We start from the raw sequence: 23,535 nt of genomic DNA on the forward strand, positions 1-23,535 counted from the left end.
AAACTGATGACAGCTTATTCTGGAGAGGATATGGGGTAAGAAGAATATTCCTCTTTTGCTGGTGGGAGTGCAAACTTGAACAGCTTCTCTGGAAATCAGTATGGTAATTCCTCAGAAAGTTAGAGAACAATATATCTGAAGATCCAGCAATACAGCTTTTGGTTAAATATCCGTAAATGCAAAATTGTACCATAGTAGATGTGCACAACTATATTCATATCAGCATTATTTGTAATATCCAGGATGTGGAAACAACCTAGATACCCCTCAACTGAAGAACAGATAAGGAAAATGTGGTACTTTTTCACAATGGAGTATGCAGTGGTAAAAATAATGACATCTTGAAATTTACAGGCATATGGATGAATCTAGAAAAAGCTATATTGAATGAGGTAACCCAGAACTATAAAGACAAATATAATATATATTCACACATAAGTGGCTTTTAGACATAAAGCAAAGTAAAAGCATCCTACAGGCCATAACCTCAGTAAAGCTAGACAACAAAGAGGACCGTAAGACAGACTTACATGGATCTACAAAGGAAGGTGAAAAAGACAAGATATCCTAAGTAAATTTGAAGTGTGGGGGTCAAGGGAGAGAGTAGAAGAGAGAAGGGGATGAAAGGGGAACAAGATGAGAAAAATATAGATCTAAATACACATATCAATAAAATAAAAAATATATCAGATTGAATGTATTTCCTTATGGAAGGGAAAATTCAAAAACTAATAGCATGTGAGATCAAAAATGTTTTATCATCAAAAATATGAGAAAAAACATATTTTGATATATCAGTTTACTATATTCAGTTCGAGTTTATTAATCCAATCTTTTTTCAAATACTTTTTTGCTGTTTATTTAAGTTTTTAAATTGTAATAAAACAATCATCTGTATATTTCAGGTTTCTAGAGAAGAAGGGATACTATTCTAATTGATCATATACTCTTCAGAGATACTTCAGCATAAGCATATTATCTTCAATTTTATGATATTACAGTGGAGGAAGAAATAAGAATTGACACAATACTGGCAAATATTTGATAGATGCTTGAAAACATGTAATCCCACAGGGAACAAAGACATAACTTTTGAAAATATTTGTTTATAATCTCATAAATGCAAGAGTCATAACTTTTAAAAACATTCATTTCTAACTGATTTCAAAAAGTTCTGCTATGGGACATATAGTATATAAAATAAAACATAGAAAAAGTGGTTATTTTTTAAATGTAAACAAAGAGTGTGAGAATTTTTTTAATGATTTAATTGAACAGATGGGAAAATTCAAGTTGAGGCTTCTTTAGCTATTGATCCACATTTAGAGGAGAAATGATAAGTATTGAGGTTTGACTTCAAGTTAATATTGAATTTTGTTCTTTAATATTTGTAAGAATTTACAAAATTATGACACATGTAAAACACTTTGTTATGGGTAATTTTCTCCATATAAAATTTATTTAGATGACATAATACCTTTAACTTTGAACAGCAATCATATTCAGATACAGAGTTTTTAATGATGCAATGAAGGTGAAAGAAAGGTTCATTGGTATATAGAAATTTTGATTATTGACCTTATACAGATAGAATATAAACCAGAACACCAATTTAAGATCTATTGTCAACATATATGTCATATTTGTAAAATAAAACTATCTGACATCTCTGGAGGTAAATTATGAAATAGCAAGCCGCTAGATTAAGTTCAGTCAGAATTCTAGTTTATTTATAATTTATTATGGTCTTATTGTGATGTGCCACCTACAAGTCCATGTGTTGAATGTGTTCACATTTGGCCATGATACTTTAATATGTGGTGCCTAGAAGGAGAATTTGAGTCTCTGATGCATTCTCCTTGAAAGGTATGACTAGTGTCTGATCCCTTCATATCTCTACTTCTAATCTGTATGGTCTGATTAGCTAGCTCCACAATAGGATGGACTGAGACTGTGAATAAAGTACTGTTTTCCTTCTTAAGTGTGTTGCACTTCATTCTATTAGAATGGCCAGAAATTTAACATATCTAATTAGAGTGGCATAAAAGTACATAAGAGATATCAATAAATAATTTTCTATAAACTGTAAACCTGACAGTTGAAAGCATAAGGGAAAATGATAGCCATGACTAAATATAAGAACATTTATAGACTTCATATTATAAAATGTGAATTAGCCTAAGATAGTTCTAATCAAGGAGTTATATAATAAACAGTTCAAACACAGAAGTTTTGTTATGATTAGGACTAATAAAAACTATTTGTGGATCTACAAATAAATTCTATATATATATATATTTTATATTATATATATATATATATATATATATATATATATATATATCTTTGATAGAAAAATTCACATTCCTGAGAATCTTCACCTGGAAATGTCATCCACATGTATATTAAGGGCTGTAGGAGGCCGCTTGTTTGTTCCCAGGTGCTCAAACCCAAAATAATCACACAGAAACCATATTACGTGCAATACTGGTTGGCCAATAGCTTAAGCATATTTCTGACCAACTTATATCTAAATTTAATTCATCTCCATTAATCTGTGTATCACCATGAGGCTGTGGTTTAGCAAGTAAAGTTCAGGCATCTGTCTCTAGCAGGAATACATGACTCTCTCTCACTCCGCCTCCTTTCTGACAACATTCAGTTTAGTTTTCTGCACCTTGAAAAGGACAAGAAATATTTTGAGACATGTTCACAATCCCTACCAATTGGGGCATGCAAATAAAACAATTTTGAGATTTCTATCTCACCCCAATCAATATGAAAAGATCAACAAAGCAACAGAAACCAAATTCTGACAATATGGTATTGTATATGGGTATATGGAAAATTGAACCCTCATTTACTATACTTGGAATTAGGTTCTACACCAGATACACTGGAAATAATGAAAAATCATCACAGAGCTAAAAGTAAAGTTCCCATATTACCCAACTATATCCCTCCATGACTCATACCCAAAGGACTTTGAAGCCTAAATTACAGATAATTGTTCAGTAATGTTAATTGCTGATGTGTTTGCAATAGCTAGGTTTTGGAAGATAACTAAATGTCCTTCAACTTGTGAATGGATGATAAAAATGTGGTACATGTATGTTACAAAAAACTATTCAAACATAAATAAAAGTAAGTTCATGAACCTTATATGTAACCATACAAAATTAGAATACATAATATTGAGTGATTTAACCCATAATCAGAAAGACTAATGTTGCATGTTCTCGCCTACATATCTTGAGAGTTTATTATTTAGCCTGGCATATCTCTGGGATTCTAAAGAGTATAAAGGAAGCATTAGAGGAATATGTGGGCATAAGAGGAATTTGTGTGCAGAAGAGGGGGAAATAGCTGTTTATAAGCTATTTTAAGAGCATTATGTGTATCTATAATTAGTTTTAAGGAGTAGATAAAATTAGAAGAAGATTGGCAAGCCAAATAACAGATTTTTTTCTTTACAGCAGAGTAATATTACATTGTCTATGTGCATTTTTTCATGATGTGCCCATTAGTTGATGGACGTTTATGCAGCTTCCATTTCCTTTCCATTGTAAAAAGAGTGTTTACCAATTCTATTTATGGGAGGAATTCAAGTAAAAGTCACTTTGCTATGTAGCACACTCGAAATAACTGTCATCAAGAATTCCAACAACAAAGGCTGGTAAGGATGAGGGAAAGAGGCACTTCACCATTGCTTGTGGAAAAGAAGACTAGTGCCACCATTATGAATCTGTAAGAGTATTTTCTTTTTGATTTTATTTTATTTGGTTTTTCGAGACAGGGTTTCTCTGTAGGTTTGGAGTTTGTCCTAAAACTAGTTCTTGTAGACTAGGGTGGCCTTGAATTCACAGAGATCTGCCTGCCTCTGCCTGCTGAGTGCTGGGGTTAAAGGCTGGCAGCCACTGCTATTGGTTTTGGTAGTGCATGTTGGTAGGATTTGCTAAAGGAGGCAGAGGCAGAAGGGTCACAAGTTTCTGTTTTTAAGTTTTTATTTTATTTATTAGTCAGCTGTACCACTGCCGGGCATATACCCAATGCGCTCCACATGCTACCACATAGGATCAGTTTTGATGAATGTTCTCATTTGGCATAATCAACTCCCAATAGTGGGACACAAACACCATCTTCAAGGTTATTATCACCTTTGGCAAATGGTAAATTGTAGTAATATGGAGCGGCAGGGCTGCGTCCCCAACACCCCAGCCGCCTTTCCGGCTAGCTTATGCCCCGAAATAATTACACAGACACTGTATTCTTTTAATCACTGCTTGGCCCTTAGCTCTAGCCCTTACTGGCTAATTCTGATATCCCAATCAACCCATCTCTAATAATCTGTGAGCACCGGTCTTACCAGGAAAGATTCAGCTTGTCTGACCTGGCAGCTTGCTTCATTGCCTGCGTCTTCCCGGGAGCAGGGAGCATGGCGTCTCTCTGAGGCGTCTGCTCCCGAGAGCAGAGCTGTGGAGTCTGAGCTCACTTCCTCTTCCTCCCAGCGTTTTGTTCTGTCTACTCCTCTCACCTATCTTCTAACCAATGAAATGGGCCAAGGCAGTTCCTTTATTAGTCAATGACCTTCCTCCATCATTTCCCCTTTTTCGGTTTAAAAAAAAAAAAGGCCTTAACTTTAACATAGCAAAATTACATATAACAAAACAGTTATCAAGTAAAAGTTACAATAATCTTTATCATAACTAAGAAAAACTATAACTAACTATTCTTAACTCCATCAAAGACTCCAGAAAGATACAATACTACATAAGCAAAGAAGAAAAAAGCAACTTTTAAAACCCTAGAAATGACAGAGACATCTCGCCGCCTGGAAAGTCACCCAAAGTTCCTCTGTACCATTGGGGCATCCATCTTCAGCCTTCAGGCCCATGGTATCCAGCAGACATTTCCATGAAGCAGGACATTTCAAAGTCAGTTCAGTCACTATCTGTTGTGTCCTGCAGAATGTCTCGCGGACTCTTTCATGAATCAGGAACCCCAAAAGATCATCTCACCTGAGGCAAGTTCAGTAGTCCTCTCTCTGCGGGTTCTCTGTGTCCAGTTTATGCAATAGTCCCGGCAAGAGCAGTTTCTTGCCCAAATGGCAATCAAACTCCATAAGGATCCTCTTTGATGCCCATCTTCCTCTTGAAGTAGATTGGTGCTGCCAGGAGCAGAGTGTCTCATTGTCATGAAAAGTCCTAAGTTATTAAAATATTTTAAATGCCATATTCTGTAGCCTTTGAGAGATATGAAGAATGCCTATCTGAAATATATCTCTCTATATCTAGAAAATCTAAGTGACATGACTACAAACTTTACTATCATCGATGATTATCCATTAGCAACCTATATTTCCTATTGTACATTACATTTTAATAATGAACTACACAATCACAATACATTAATCAATATCAGAAATACATATACATATCCACACCAATGCAAATTATTCATACCTATATCATTTCCCCCTTTAAATGTAAAAGAACATTTATAAACAATATTTTGGGAACATGGGCGCAGTTTTTTCTCTCCAAGCTGCTTCCTGCTGAATGGGGGCGTCATTAATTAGGTCTTTCATGGTATAACCTGTGTGATAGTTTCATCTCAGTTGGCAGTTGAGGAGAGCAATTTTCTGAAAATGTTCACAGCAACCCTTCAGGAGGACGTGGTCCATCATACCAAATCGGGATAGATGCAATCCACAAGGTCTGATCCTCTGTGAAAAAAAAAAGAAGAATCTCTTTTCCAAAGTATCATATCCTTAGATCCAAATTCTGAAATCATACCCTCATGATATCCGTTCTGGTTCCACTTGGCAGCCCATATAATGAAATGTCTCTCTGTACTTAGCTCCTTCACAGTCAAAAATTTTAAAGAAAACACAATGTACATAATCCAGACTCTCTGTAAATTTTCCATTTTTACGTGGCTAATTTTTCTTTATTTCTTTTAATCTCTTAACTATCTGTACTCTGTCTCTTTAAAGACTTTACCTTTTTTTTAAACCATTAACTTTATTCCCTATATTCTTTTTTTTTCTCTCCCAAGCCAACGTACATTCATCCAACAGTGTGACTCATTTAGTGGTCTGAATCTGTCCTATTGTGAATCTGCAATTTTTTACTGTCCAGGAGCACTTTTGATTTGCGCCTTTAAATCACTAGGCGCTTAAGAATGTAAGCTGTGACATTCCTAGGTTAACTTTTTGCTTTTTGAGCATATATCTTTGTCCTGGAATAGCTCTGTAGACCAGGCTGTCTTTGAATTCTCAGAGATCTGCCTGTCTCTGCCTCCCAGGCATTGGGATTAAAGGTGTTTGCTACTACACCTTGAACTCACAGAGATCTGTTTGTCTCTGCCTTTTAAGCATTGGGATTAAAGGCTTGTGCTACCACACCCAACTACACTCTTTCTTCCTTATTTTTGTTTTTACTTTAAGAACTTGAACTTTTAGTCTGCATATATTTTTAACACACTGTAAACCATTTAGAAATTTTCATTGTCTTTGAATCTCTCTTTACTGTATATCATTCTGTTTCTGACCACAAGAGCCTTTAATTTACCAAGCAATATCAGTAGAACTAAAGGCGTGGCTTTGCCAGCTAGATCCAGTCCATTCCTTAGCTTTCCAGCCTCATGGCTGAGGTACTGGCTGTAGCCATGTTTATAGCCACACCTCTATGGCGTTTCAAGGTCCCTGCCAGCCAGCAAGCTACAACAGGCAACACTCAAATCCTCTCTCGGTAGCCGGCCCTCCTGCCTCAAACAGTCAGAGTTTGCCCTGGCAGGATGGCCCAGAAAGGTGGCATTTTTAAACGGCGCAGCTTTTTTCCTGCTACGGCTGAAAACCGAAAAGCATGCGTTCAGCTTTTCGTCAACACCATTTAAGTGTTTCGTGGCAGGACCTCTTAATGAGCTGCAGGCTTTGCAGCTAAAGCTGAGTCAGGAAGCCTCTCTTAGATGAGGCACTTGCTTGCCTCTGGTAAGCAGAGTAGACCCGAGAGAGTGCTGCTTCCAAGAAACCATGCACAAAGCTGTCATTTTGTTCTAGAATTACTTCCCAAGCTGTCTCAGGCCTTATGTGGACTAAAGTTAAAGCCTTTTTTTTTTGTTTGTTTAAATCAAAAAAGGGGAAATGATGGAGGAAGGTCATTGGCTAATAAAGGAAATGCCTTGGCCCATTTCATTGGTTAGAAGATAGGTGGGAGGAGTATACAGAACAAAACGCTGGGAGGAAGAGGAAGTGAGGTCAGACTCGACAGCTCTCCTCTGGGAGCAGATGCCTCAGAGAGACACCATGCTCCCAGCTCCCAGGCAGACGCAAGCAATGAAGCTCCGACCCAGGATGGACATAGGCTAATATCTTCCCGGTAAGCGCACCTAAGGGCGCTACACAGATGATTAGAAATGGGCTAAATTAATATGTGAGAATTAGCCTAGGAGAGGCTACATAGAAATGGGCCAAAGCAGTGTTTAAATGAATACAGTGTATGTAATTATTTCGGGGCATAAGCTAGCCGAGCAGGCGGCTGGGGTGTTGGGGATGCAGCCCCGCCGCCACTCCATATTACTACAGTACATTTGTTAATGTTCCTCAAACAAATGAGTTTTTAAGATAACAAGTTGTACCATCAGATTGACGAAATATTTTAAATTTGAGTAAGAAAATGTTTTGAATGTGCTTTTTGCTTAACACAATTTTTGCAGTTAAAAGTAAATGTAAAATAAATGTGAAGTAGTAAATTATGATTATTATAAAAACTGAGAAATGTTAAAATTTGTATAACATAACCACAGTTATTAAGACTATAGCCCAGTATCAAAAAGAAAATTACAACAATACAATTACAACAACTATCTTTTAAGGAATTCAAAACAAGAATTAATAATTTATGAGAGAAGAGTTGATATGGATATTTTTGATGAATAATAGTTATTCATTTAATATATAGTCATCTTGTTCATGATAAATTACATATTATAATGAAATAGTACTAAAAGTGGGAAAAGTAAGCTGTAAGTTTTAGAGATATTGATATAAGAATTTATAAGAAATAATGGATACACATTTTAATATCACTCTCACTGCCTTATTTAAGAAACCATTTTCTTTATCTGTAGTAAACACCACTGAAGAAAAGAGACTTGTAGCAAAAGACTGATGTCCTATATTACCCATCAAGGAAATTACATAGTCATTACATGGAAAATAGACAAATGTCAAAAAATAGAAAATTTTACCACTAGTACAGATTCCCTGTATTCCTGTCTCAATTTACAATTCACCATTGGCTGAACAAAGTCAAGCAAAAACTACTAGCCAATAGAGTAGGATGGCCCTTTCAGTGGGCATCCCTAAATCTTCCTGGTGCCTATGGACCATGAGCAGAGCATACAAAAACTTTTCTTTAACTTTGGTGCTACAATCTCTCCCTTTCCCAAATGGTTTTTGTTCCTCTAATACAAATAATGTCTGTCAATTCAATTTTTATGGTTCTAAAGTTTTTAATAATTTTGTCTTCCTTTATGCCCATAATTTCTGTCAACAGAAATAATGAAGGTAAAAGAAGAGTAATGGTTTCAATATCAATGTTCCAATATAATATTGACATAATTAGTGGCTGAGATCCTAAAAATATTTATATGACCTGATTTTTACTTGTTGGTGAACATAATTTTTGAAGGGTTCAATATATTACTTAATTATCATCTACCAATCCATCTTTGCCTATCTATCTATTGATCTATCTATCTATCTATCTATCTATCTATCTATCTATCTATCTAACTATTTATCTATCTATCTATCTATCTATCTATCTATCTATCTATCATCCATCTACCTACCTACCTTTCCATCATATGTCTAGTTTCATCTATTGAGCTATTTTCTCTTTTCTATCCATCTTTCCTCCTTCTTCTATTCCATCCCATGCTGCATTTCTATTTTACCTTTTGATTTTTCTTAATATACATATTTTAGGACCATAAGGTAGATCTTCATTAAAAGAAGCAATTGATAAATATTATGTCTAACAATGTAGTGACAGTACCTTGGGTTAATACAGTGAAAAATAAAACAAACAAACAAAAACAAAGTAGCTAGTAGATTAATTTCAACCTCCACTATGTTAAATTGCAACAATTAAATTTCAGTTACTATTAATGTTTCTTGCTAGTTTTTTTCACATAAGAATTGTGAAGATTTTTCAACCCAGGAATGAAATATAAGATGGTGGTAAGATATATGTGTTAGTCCCTGAGTCCCCTTAGCAGTACTTTATGAATCCAGTGTCTGAAACTCAGACAATAACAATTTTCTTGTTACTTCTATATTTATTTAGAATAGAAAACACATCTCCTCAGTAAAATTTTCCTTTCTGGTCATCCAAGAACTTTTTTTCTCTTCAATGATAAACAATTCCATTAATTACTCATAGCTTTGAAGTGAGAACTTGTTTACACATTAGTTACTTCTTGCTAAAGAATTATATATTTCAATTTTCTCATAGAATGCATGATCATTATTTTGCGATTAAAAGTTAAAGGGGCTATAGAAATGACTGAGATGTTAAGAGCACACACTGTTCTGGCAGAGGAACTGAGCTCAACTTCAGTAAGAGCATGGGTGCTTAACATTATCTGTGCTCCAGTTCCAGTGTTTCTGAACCCATCTTCTGTACTTTATAATGATCTACATGTATATTGTCTACATAATTCATGTAGGTGAATGTGCATACATATAACAATGAGTTAATAAATGAATATTTAAAGATCTTTGTATCATTTAAATAGCACATAGTCCAGTTACCTCTAAATTTTAAACACCTCTCCAGCTTGTTGAACTAATATGTACTAGTGATGGTTATGATTCAGTTGTATGTCCTGTAATTTATATATACTGAAAATCAGGCTAGAGTAGTGATATGTCAGAACATCACTGTATATGGAGACAGAGAGCATACAGATGTGATGGAACTTATGAGTACTTACCAATAACTGTCTCAGAAAGATATATGTCACAACTGCTCTAACACAGAAAAAAAAAACTATGAAATAATAATATGCCTTTGTATAACCCACAAAGGGAACACAAGAAGAAAGCAAATGAGGAAAAAAATTGACATGAAATATTTAGCTTTCTGAATTATAAGAAAATAAATTATTGTCAAGGTGACCCATTTGGGTAGGACCTTAGTATGAATGATATTCAGCTCAAGAAAACTAATTAAACAATTTATAGAACAATAGATAATGCTTTAGTTATTAAAACCACTACAGCTAATATTTTAGTAATAAAATACCATATTGTTCATATTTAATCAACTATAGCAACTGTTTTTAAATATATAATTAGGTAACAAGCAATTTTTTAAAAAAATTTACATACATAAATTCACCTTTCCCTTTAGAAATTATTGATAAGGAGAATCATTTCATGCTAAGGAAATAAAGTAGCTTTAAAACTGACTTAATATCTAGAATATATGAAGAACTAAAAATAAATAAACATCGAGAAAACAAATAATCAAATTAAAAAATAATGCAAGGAAGAGAAAAGAGGTTTCTTAAAAGAAAATATAAGGGGTTGAGAAAATAATATGAAAATATTCTACACTTTTAGCATCATGTAATTGTAAACTAAAACTACTTTGAAATGTTGTCATATGCTAGTCAGATTGGCTGAGAAAAAGGGAAATATGACAAATGCTATCATGCATGTGGAGAAAGTGAATGACTTATTCACTGATGTTGGAAGTGTAAAAATTACAGAAATCAGTGTGGAGATTACTCAAAAATCTAAAATTAAATCTACTGTAAAATTTTGCTGTAACTCAATTAGTTATATACATGAAGAAAATATATATTCCACACTACAGATATCTTCTCTTCTATGAACACTGCTCTTCTATTAACACTAGAAAGAAAGGGAAACAACTTAGATGTCCATAAACTGATTAATGGACAATAAAAATGCTATATATTTATAAAACATAGTATTACTCAGTCATTTATCTATTTTTTTTTACCAATAAAAACATAAGAGTCGGATATCAGGTAAAAAAACTGATTCATCAGAGAAATGGCAGGAGAAGAAACAAGTGATCTCCTCTCTCTCTCTCTCTCTCTCTCTCTCTCTCTCTCTCTCTCTCTCTCTCTCTCGTCTCTCTCTCTGTCTCTCTCTGTCTCTCTCTTTTCTTCTTGACCCAAAAGGCCAAGAGTCTTTCTAAAATCCTCCCTATTATTTCCTATGTCATTCTGTATGTTCTCGGTCCTCCAAAACTAGTAACTAGCTCCATCCTCTGATTCAAAATAAATGTATTGGCAGTCTCTGAAATATCAGAGTAAGATCAAAACATCCCACAACAATACCAATTAAGGAGAATAAAATGTTGACTCACAGATAAGTGTAAGGAGTTTGAAACAATCAATCGGAATGGCATATTTAATCAAGAAATACAAAACATCATTATGTTTCCTTTTCTCTGTGTATACTAATATTGAAACTTTAGATATGTGTGGTTAACTTAGAAAAATTATAGAAGTAAAGGATCAAGAATAGGGGCACAAAATGGAGATGGTATGAACACACTGATATGAAGTGTTCATGTAAGAGATATACAAGGGTGGTAAAGTAGAAGCCAGGCTAGAGGAGAAATTGTGGGAAGTGATAAACATCATTAAATCATTCAAAAAGGCATAGAGATAGATGCTACTGTAGAAGCTCTCTCTCTCTCCCTCTCTCTCTCTCTCTCACACACACACACGCACACATACACACACACCCAAACACACACATACACGCAGACACACTCACAAATACAAACAAAGTAAGAGTTGAAATAGAGGTATCCTTTAAGCCGGTGGCAATGTCCCACTAGGTATCAGAGGTTAAGAAATAAGAAACCAATGGCTAAAAATCAGTAAGTTCTTTCAGAGTTATTAGCTAGTAAAATCTCTTTAAAATACAAACATTACAAACTATTGCCGTTGTAGTTGGTTATCTTCCATAATTTGGATTGAGGAAATATTTGGGTTGTAGAACATGAAGAAATTATGCTGGTACTAACATATTTTCCTCATCCATTCTCACAAATTTTTTAGTACTAAAAAGTTCTATGAACTCTTTCAGAATATAAAATAATAAATATTGAAGTTACAAAATAACACACTAGCTCAGAATTGCATAAAATAAGGAGTTATCAATTTAGGGGTAGACTCACAGATCACAGTTCTAGATCACAGAAGGAACTGAATCCAGCAGCCTGAATTGAGAGAGCATGAGCAAGTGCTTTACCTCAGCAATTATATTATAAGAGACCATGCCCAAGTGGGCTGGTATCTTAATGCCTATTGGCTGAAGGATCTCCCAAAGCACCTCCCACTTTTGTTTAAATAAGAGAGTTCCAAACCCAATACAAAACTATAATACACTATGATAAATATTTTTAATAAACATTCTATCTTAAGGAGTCTAAGTTTTGTAAGAGGAAGGTAATTACGACCATCTCATCTTCAATTCCATTGAAGGCCTGAGAAGGTAGATAATATTATTTGAGTAGGGAGGAACTACAATCAAGCAGCCTCCAAAATGTGCAGCAGATGACAGAGACAACTGAGCAGTCAGTGAAAAAAAAAGAAACTACAAATGGAGTGATTTGGTGTTCAACACTCAGGAATAGGTCAGGGCTGCCAAAAGCAATCATGTCTCATGTCAACAGAAACCTGTATTAGTAAATGCCATGTTCTCCCAATCTTTGAAGTGGTTGAAGATTGCCTATCTATGCTAAATACAATATGCATGTATATAAAGAAATTAATTAGTCTGACTATGAATATAACAAACATGAATGACTATTGACCTATAATACTTAATACTTATACAACTTAAAGATTAATACTTCATATCAGAATATTAAACAATCTTAAGACAACTATAACGGACAATGACCTTATAATGTAAACAAAGTATAAGTATCTTGTTCATAGGTAGAAATGTATAATGCAATATGATAAATATATTCCAAAATTGTATCAGTATACAAAAAGTCCAAAACAGAGGTAGAAACATGCATGCATACAATCTGACAAATAACTTTGCATAGGTTTATAAATATCATAGACAGAAATAGGAGCATATTCACTATAGAAAATATAATTGAACTTTAATGAATATACAAAAATCTATGCCAATATAAATTATCTTTAAATAATAGCTGACAAGTATTCACCCAACTATTATTATTATTATTATTCATGTAAGTTCATACAAATCTATATATTATCCCACTCAGTTTTCCCTCTTTGTTATAAGATTTCTGGGTTTATAAAATTTCTATTCCAACCCCAAACCTATATGAGTAATAATCAACTCCTAAATTGTGTCCTTAACCCTGAAGACAAACTTTGTTGGAAGAGGGCCATCATCTTTTAGAATTGCTTCCTGATGTCATGGAGACAAAGTTCTTGGATGTCATGGGATGCTGTAAAGGTAAAGATGGTTGAGTTTCAAGATTTCTGTTTTGTATAATTGCAAATGGTCTTTGAGCAGTTGATAGGGTTTTTCTGAACTTCTTATTTGGAGGTCTGGCCAGAACATTCTAAGAAGATCCATCATTTCAGCAGCTGGTACCCAAAAACAATTCTCATAGTAGTACTATCAGCATACTGGTGTCATAATCGCTAGGTGAAGTCATAGATGTGGGGCTCCAATTCTTCCTGGAAAATTCAAAGATTACTGTGGGAAAATATACTGTTCATTGTGGAAAATTTACATATTATTTATATAGTTATATATCCAATGAAATATACTATATAGACAAAATTAGCACGGAGAAGTAAGTAATTTTAAATTTTAAGTAAAATATTTTCTTAAAACCTGTTTTCTTTCTGTCCCATACAAGATGGCTCCTGTCATAAGACAGAAGTTCTGAAATTTTCTTTTAATACATGCTTTTATTTAGGGAAAGATAGACATCATCCAAAACCAAAGCATGCTCTGATTTTTAAGTAGAGATATATTCATGCTCAGATAATCAAATTTTACATTGCACATAATACAGCACTATAAATCAGGTTTCCCTTTGCTTGTTGACACTTTCTGGAATGCTATCTTTTCATCTTTAAGAATCTAGATATCTAAGGTCTCTTTACTCTTTGAAGATGAGTATTTTCCTGCAAAGACAAGAACAGAAACTTCCCCAAATCTTATGAGGTTTTCTTACCACCTGTATTATTGTCTCATCTGTGAATAATATGTCATTTCTCAAGAGTTTTCTCTTTTCAAACTGAATCTTTATCAATTTTGATGGTATCCGTAACTTTTCTTCTTTTGTGGAAACCCCTTTCCCAACATCACACATCTTCTGGTTTCTATTGTAAATTCAACACATCCCTGAAATACACTGGCTAATTTAATTCAAAAGTTTGTTGTTTTTGTTTTTTTTTTTTTTTCTGTTATCCAATATCTCTCTGCGCTGTCATTCCTTTTCATTAGTGTTAGGAAAATTTAAGGTTAATAAAGCATTATGCAATCTATTTCTAGGTGTATTTTCCATCCCTTTCTGTTTGTTTAGCATACCTTTTATAGTTTGATTTGATCTTGCAATAACTGCTTGATTTGTAAGATTATTTGGTATACCTGTAATATGCTTTATATTATAATAAGCAAAAAATATTTTATATGCTGGACCATTGTCTATATTTATTTGTTCAGGTACAACCATGATGCTATAACTTCTAATAAATGCATGATTACTAAATCTGAGTTTCCTGAGCTCAAGGAAGGTGCCCATTGAAAACCTGAATAAGTGGCAATGGTGTGATGTACATGTATTAATTTTCCAAATTCCTTAAACTGGAACACATCCATCTGCAAGATATCATTCCTTTGAGTTTCCTTTTGGCTATTCCCTGCAGGAAATGGTATTCAGATATGGAAAGAGTATTAGGACATCACTTTATAATCTCCTTAGCTTGTTCCCATGTAATAGAAACCTTTAAACCTTTGCTATTGACATGATGTTTCCTATGAAATTCTGAGTCCTTCAACACACTTTCAATCAATAATCAGTCAATTGTGTTACCTTCCTCTATAGGACTTTGTAGACCCATATGAGATCATATGTGTGTTATGTATATGAGACTGAGCCTATTCCTGATTATATCTTGAACCAGAATGAATAATGAAGTCAATTCTGTCTCATCTGGTAAATTCAGTGGTTCCAATATGCAATACAACTCTTTCTCAATATTACAAAACAGTAACTATATTGAGAGGTTGCTTAAAATCCCTTAGTATCATGAGAATAGCAAATAACTCTGCTTTTGGACAGGATTATAAGGGCTTTGTTCCACCTTACTTAATTCTTCTGATTTATAACCTGCCTTTCCTGATTCATTTGCATCAGTATAAAATGTACAGGCTCTAGTTAATTTAGTTTGAAATTCTCACACAATCCTTCAATGGATCTATCTGTTTTATTTTTTGTCAGGATTCAGGGGGTAGAATAGTAGAACCAGGTGTTAGGTTTTTATTATTGCTTAAATCTTATTGCTCATTATGTCTTTGTTTAAGTTACTTAATTCATCTTTGTTTAAGATTTTTGTTCACATGCATTTGAAAACCTATTGATTGAAATTTTGTTGTCGGTTCTTCATTGATATATATTATGCTATCCCAATTTTTGTAATTTAGCTATTTGAGAAAGAAAGTACTTTTTCTTTTGGGTAATTTGTCTAGGTCTTTTCAATGTCATTCATTTTGTGAAGAACTAATAGTGTGAATTATTATTTTAACTAGGAAAAGATGTGTTGCATTTCTTTATGCTGCAGAGTACTACTTTAACTGTGTGAAGATGTGCTACTTTTCTTTATACTGAATTTGCTTATTATGAAAAGATTATAGCATTTGTTTCACCTTGCCTGCCTGAGGCAAGTGATTGATCTAATAAAGAGTAGAATGCCCAATACCTAGGCAAGAGAGAGAATGGCAGGACTAACAGGCAAAGAGAATAAATGGGGGGAGAAATCTAAACTTGGCAGGAGTGGTAGAACAAGAGAAGGACTGAAAGGGGGACACACCTGGTTCAAGAAGACAGGCAAGGCCAGGCCACTAGAAAGTAGTGAAAGTCAGATAAAAGACATCCAGAAGAAAGGCAATAAACCCTGAGGTAAGAAAGGTGGCCGGAAACATGCCTAACTAGGCCCAGCATTTAAAATTATACCTTTCTGGACTGAGACAGAAAAAACAAGGGTAGGTGGGTAGTGGGGAGGGAGATAAAGGAGAGAAGAAGGAGAAATTGCAATTGGGATGTAAGTAAAAATTTTATTTAAAAATTATCTTACAAATACCTTCAATTTCTCTTATTGATTTTTCATATGCTGTCTTTACATTTTCATTCTACTCTGGCAATTTTTATTTAATGCCTTTTAAATGTGGTCAGTTATTCAATCATCATTTGATACGTTATTGTTTCATCTCTAAATTTTTGTGTTTATCTTTCTGTTGAGATTGAGATTTATTGTGGTTTGGTCAGATAGAATACAAGATACGAGATTATAATATTCTCTCTGTTGAATCTTGCTTTCTGTCATAATATGTAATCTATTTAAGAGAATGTTCTATGATCTGCTGAAAACAGTCCATAATCTTTAGCATTTGAGTGGAATGTTCTGTAGCTATCTGTTAAGTCAATTTGATTTGTGGCTTTATTTAACCAGACAAATCCTCGGTGTGTGTTTTTATGTTGTTTTTGTTCAGAATTGCAATATTGCTATTCTATCTTGTTACCTTAATGTGTATAACATAAATGTAATGTAATTACTCATTTTAATTGTCAGAGTTATTATTACATCACTTCTTCCCTTTTCTAACTTTTTCCAATGCTGCTCACAATCTGAATCTTTTTGATCTTTTTTCCCTCTTATGATTGGTTTTAGTCCAAAATCTATTTTTCAGCTGTAAGATCAATTATTGATATTGGTTTCCTAGTTCTTACATATTTTCTTGTTCAACTCTTTTACCCTAAAATTATGTCTATCTTTGATGATAAATTTCTTAAAGGGAGTAAAAAATGGATCTGATTTTCTATTCCAATCCACAAGTCTTTGTTTATATTCCATTTTCTGTGGGACAGTGGTAAAGGTATTCAAACCTTTAATGTTCCAATTAATTATTGAAAAATATTTGTTGATTCTTGATATAGTATTGTATTTTAGGGCCCTTTTGACTATTTTGACATTTTTTATTTCCCCTCTGGTCCAATTTAAATAGTTTTATCATTCTTTTCAGTTTAAAAAATTCTTCCTTGTGTATCTGTAGAGCTAGGTTGTTGACATTGTATTCCTTTATCTCGATTGCATCATGAGCATATTTTTTTTCTTTTGCTCTCAATTAAGACAAGAAGCTTTGTTTGATTTGTAAAGCTGTGCTATTTGTTGTGGTCTTTTAGAATTTGGAATACACCTGCATTTTAAAGCTTCTGTCAAATTACCAACACTTATTGTGATGGCTTATCTGTAATATGAGAATTGACCTTTGTTAAACATGTTGTTCATGTGTATTTCTGCTTTATGCCCATGACAAATAAATTGGGTGTTTTCAGGGCATCCCTAATTTCCACATATTTTATGGGGTTTTAAAAAATATTTCTTTAACTAAGTGATATGGTTCCTTTACTTTGCCTTCATGCACTGATATTCTGTTTACTTTAAAATGTATGCTTCTGATGTAATTTCTTCTGTTATTTCTGTCTTTAAAAAACAATTTTTCATATCATGAGCTGTTATTTTAATTTTATTCAGCCATTTGCTTATGTTATAATATCATTCCTTAAGGGGATATTAAAATTTCATGCATGTTTGAAGAGAAATATCTTAGTTTATCTCATAGATTGCCTTTTGAAATGGTAAATTAGCAATTGGGCATTACATGTTGCTTTTCTTTTATTATGAGTTCAGGTCACTACTCCTGAACAGTAAAGAGAAGTGATATCCTGAATGGCTTGGGAGTGTCTGGTAGAAATGCTTGTCACAAAATTACTGGACTGGTATTATTACATATTTCAAGGGATGATCTACCACATTGTATATCTCTTACACACATGTAGGAATTCTGAATGAAAAGGAAGCTCATAATGAAGATGGGGACGCTTACTGGATCTGAAAGAAGACTCAGATCTAGCCAATGTGAGATTTGTGTCATCTGGAATTAGGCATCACACCAGTGAACATGGCTTCAGAGAAGAAGGGAGGCCTCGTACAAAAGGAGGGCACTGTCACTTTTGAGGATTGCTGGTGGTAGTGCTATACCTGAAACAAGAAGGACCAAGTCTGGGCAGTGACCAGATCCGTTGCTATGGTGAGGCATTACAAGACCATATTCCAAGAGGTGAGAAGGGTAAAATGAATTCTGGGTGGGAGAAGAATAAATCTCAGGGAATAGGCAAATTTATATGATACTATAATGTGTAAGAAAATTAGAGTCAAGGTAAAACATATGGACCAGGGTACAGGCAAGGGCAGGGTCTTTGAAATGCTGGTATGGGAACCTAAGGATTAAGTTGGGATGAGGTCAGAACAGAAAGCCCTGTTACAATTTTAAGTTTTATTGATTGTGTGATATATTGTGATTTTTTCCATGAAATTACAGGGTTCTTTGTGAACCTGTAATTTTTATTATTATTTTATTATTATTTTGCCTGTGTATCTATCTCCTTCTAAGTATCTGTTATTCTGGAGTTCAAAAAATATTGAATTTCCACCTTGGATTTCTCTATATGGTTGCTTATCTGTCTAATTTTCTGAAAGACTAGTGTTTCTAAGAAATGGAATGTTTTATAGTTTTGTAATAGATGTGTTGTATCATGCTCTACTCTTTGTGTAGTGAAGGGCATCACCTTGTAATCTAATTAAAAGTTTCTACAGCAAAGTATGTAAATTTAGACCCTGGTTATAAATAAAAATTCTAAGTATTCTCATCTTATTTGATGCCAAATTTATCATTTAATGAGTTCAGGTCATAACAACCTTCAAAACAAAATGAATGATTAAAAGCTTTACACTGTCAACAGGGTTTTAGAGTGCAATAACATGAAACTATTGAATATTTATTATAAACGTATATTTGGGAGTTTATAATATAAATATTTTACTTGCTATTATGATTATTAACAAAATATATATTTGAGCAACATTGATCCTTTTCATTCAATAGCTAAAATTAGGATGAAAATGAACATGTTGTTAACTATCTTATATTGCTGGAGTTTTTATACATTATTAATGGTAACACAAAATACTATAACTTATTTAAAGATGTCGTAATGTTCTTTTATCCTCACCCATATGAATCAGAAATTCACAGTGATTAATATTATAAGTAATATTGAGGTATTTCATAATGCAAAGAAGATGTGTTAAGAACATATATAGTTTTTAACAACATCTTGGGTTATAACTCACAAAATTTAGAGCATATGGAATTCTCATATGCCCAATCCTATTTCAATGTACAAATAAATGATGATTTGTTTATGATGTTGAATATTATTGTTATTAAAATAATAATTGATAAATGTAAAATTAATAAAAAATATCACAATGTTTATGTTAAGATAAAGGAGACAAACATAGAAGTATGTATCTTTCTTAGATGTAGTGACTCATGCTTGTAATTACAGTGCTTACGAGACTAAGACAGGAAATTTCTAAGATTTTGAAGGCAGCTTCTGGTGGATGAGATTTGGTTATTGTAATATCTTTCTTTTTACAACAGACCTCTTCACGTGCATATTTGTATATATACACGTGCACATGCATACACATACATGTTTATGTATGCAAGTATATGCTTTAATTTATATGAAATAAAAAAGACAAAACTAGTTATTATTAATAATTGTTATTCCCAGGATATCAGAGGTGGGAGAACACACAAATTACAAAGATGAATGTGGTTGTTTCAAAAATAATGGCAATTCTTGTGATAGTCATAAATTTACAACTGAGTTTCAAAATGTTTTGGCTACTTACTAGACTGGAATAATTTCATTGTCTGATAATTATATAGCATTAGTACTTGAAAAAACTAAAAGGAAAAGTCTGGATATAAAAGTGAAAATGAAAACAAAGACTATATTAGAAAAATATACGTGTTTACATGCCTTCTGACACTTTCTGGATTTTAGAAAAAAATAGCCTATGAGACTAGTATTTAATTCTTTAAATACTATATAAAAATATTTCCATAGAAAAATATCAAATTTCAACATAATAAAATGAAAACATTGATTTGTTTCCTTGTGTCTACCCACAGGAACAAAAAAAAAATGACCATGTTGCTAAATTTGGTATATATTTAATTTGGCTACCAAACGCCTAATACCAATTTCAAAGAATTTCTTTTCCCATGGGCACTGATTCCTCTGGCAATAAATGAATAAAGGATATTGCACTCTTTGAACACCTCTAATTTAAATCAACTTAATCAGCCCTCTTCATTGAAAGATTCTGGAGTACAATTACAGCTCTAATGTGTAGCTGTGGCTTCATTTCAGGCCTCCTAGGAGAGAATAATTGCATTACATGTATTTTCCTGAGGAAATTGCTTTGTGCCTTGAGGTAGTACTTTTTAAAAAATGATTTCTTTTATATTATGTAATTTTGAGTCACATGGAGGACCTTTTGCATATAATATACTAATATCATTTTCTTCATCTGAGCAAAACCTAGGTAAAACTATATATAATAGTTACTGTGCATTTATCCATCAAATATTACTGATATCATTAACATAGGTACTGATTCTTTGTAATAAGAAACATAATCTTTTGTTTCAGGTTATGAATCAAAGAGTTTTAGGCTGACTTAAAATGGGAAGTTTTGTTTTATACACGAAAATTTGAACTATAATACCTTGATGATTATTTTGTTATTTCATGCTTTAAAAACATTATGTGACAAAAACAGAACACAAATTCAGAATGAGTAAAACATCTACTTTTTAGTAACAGTGCACTTTGCATGAATTTTTCTAAAGAAGAAAGTAAAGTTAGAAACTTCCTTAAAGTTTGCATTTATAAAACTAAGTCATATTTTCATTTAAACAGGTGATATAACACCTAATTAATTATTGAATATTTAGATACTTAATACTTACGGATTATCTTGTATTAATTAAGAGTCCTTAGGTTAACTTTACTAAATATAAACTTCCTTTATTCCAGTTTTCTCATATGCAGAGTTTGCATTTGAGGAGTATGTTCTCCTAAGATTTACTTGTAATCCCTTCTCTTCAACTAATGCAATGATTTTCAGTAGCTGATTTCACTGTCGTTGAGTTCTAAATAAGAATATCTTAGAGAACTATAGACTTCTTCAAAAAATTCAAATATGAGATACTATATTTTGAGTGACCATGTCCCAGAAACACAGATTTAAGTAACCTAAATATCATGTTCCAACATAGAAACAGTTTCACAATTTTTTTTTTCTATATTTACAGATGGAAGAACGCAAGCTTTAAAATATTTGGCTATATAAGAAATCTAGCTACATTGGGGTTGGGAGAACTTTCCTCTAGATTCAAGATGCCAGTGGATGGTATTCTTAAATGAATTGATAGAAACTAGTTGCCTACTAAGCAAATAGATTCCAAAATATTTTTTCCTATTTTCATCTATTGTCACAGGACACCAGTTCAGATACTGAATGGAGCAAAGAATGGCTGTTCTATTAGGCTAAAACTTACCTAAGTTATAGTAATTAGCCTCAGGAACTGCAAAACTCCAATCTCACCATGGGACCGAAGCTCCAGGCAGCCAATAAGACTCTGTAGGCACAAAACACCTAAGAACAGTATTTTGCTCACTGCCAGAAATGTTTTCTTTTCAGGAATTTTTATTCACATGAGTAATTTGTGCTGTGTATGATGGTCTCACTAAGTCTGTATATTCATACCTATATCTACATCTCAACCTGTGTCTTTTCTAAATATTTTAAAACTATATGCTATTTTGTATGCATTTGGTTCACCTTATAACATAAAAATGTTTATTCTCTTCCAACATCCTATCAGTTCTCTCAGATTGCTACTGAACTGCCAAGTATTCACAGGAAAAAAATCAGTAATTCACTGACTTTGTATAGAGCAATGGCCTGTGGTCTGTCAATTATATTTTAAATAAAAGCTGTTTGGCCAGTATCCAGGAAAGAAGTATATGCAGGAGAACCAGACAGGAAGTAGAGGTGGGTGAATTAGAACAAGAGAATTCTGGGAAGAGGGACACTCCTTCTGCAGGCCTGTACCAGCCACAGAACAAACAAGATGTGCCTGCCCTGCCAAATAAGGTACCAAGCCACGTGGGTAACACAGATAAAAATAATGGACTATTATAAATTGTAAGAGTTAATAAGAAGCCTGAGCTAATGGGCAAATCAGATTATAACTAATGTAGATTTCTGTTTGATTTCTTTGGGACTTAATGATTGCAGGAATTGGGCAGGACAGAAAACCTCTGACAACAGAATGGCACCAGAATAATGGGCTAATATAAGGTATAAGAGTTAATAAGAAGCCTGAGCTAATGGGCCAATCAGTTTATATCTAATGTAGACCTCTGTGTAATTTTAGGGGGTACTTAATGATTGCAGGAACCAGGCAGGACAGGAAAGCCTGACAATACTGCCTGTTGGCAGAGGCTGCTACTTGAATCCCAGTTGCCCAAACAAGAAATAATCACACAAGAGATATATTAATAGAATACTGTTTGGCCAATCACTTAAGTCCACAGCTAGTTAGCTCATTTTTTGTTTGTTTATCGGTTTTAAATTAATTTTTATTGATTTCAACATTTTTCTCAGCACCCCTCCCTGTCTCTCACCTCCCCTTCAACCCTACCCCAAGGTACCCATGCTCTCAATTTACTTAGATCTTGTCTTCTATGTACATCTCTCTTAGGGTCCTCATTGTTGTCTAAGTTCTCAGGAATTGTGTTTTATGAGCTGTTTTTTTTTTTTTTGCTTTATGTTTAAAAATCAGTTATGAGTGAATACATGTGATAATTGCTTTTCTGTATCTTATATTTTAAATTTACTCATATCTATTAGTTTGTGCATCACCATGAAGTCATAGCCTACCAGTAAGGTTCCAGCAGGCTCCTGCGGGCATCTTTCTCCTTCTTCTGCATCTCTCTGACTCCACATATTTTCTCCCAGCATTCAGTTTACTGAATTTCCCACCACTTCTATTCTACCCTGCTGTAGGCCCAAGCAGGTTCTTTATTCATTAACCAATAGAAGCAACAAGTATACAGAAGGACTTCCTACATCCACTGTCGACACAAGTAGCTAACATAGCTTGTTGAACCGTTTATCTTTAAGCAAAGACCGCTGAGTATTTTGGTAATGCTCTTGGCCCCTTTTCTCATTAGCCTTCAGTTGGTAAAATGCTGTAAAATGAATTCTTCTTTTGAATTAGTCTCAAATTTCATTCCATATAATCCAATATATCTACTATAATAGAAA

This window comes from Microtus pennsylvanicus, chromosome 1 (assembly GCF_037038515.1).
Source record: "Microtus pennsylvanicus isolate mMicPen1 chromosome 1, mMicPen1.hap1, whole genome shotgun sequence".
Classification (NCBI taxonomy): domain Eukaryota; kingdom Metazoa; phylum Chordata; class Mammalia; order Rodentia; family Cricetidae; genus Microtus; species Microtus pennsylvanicus.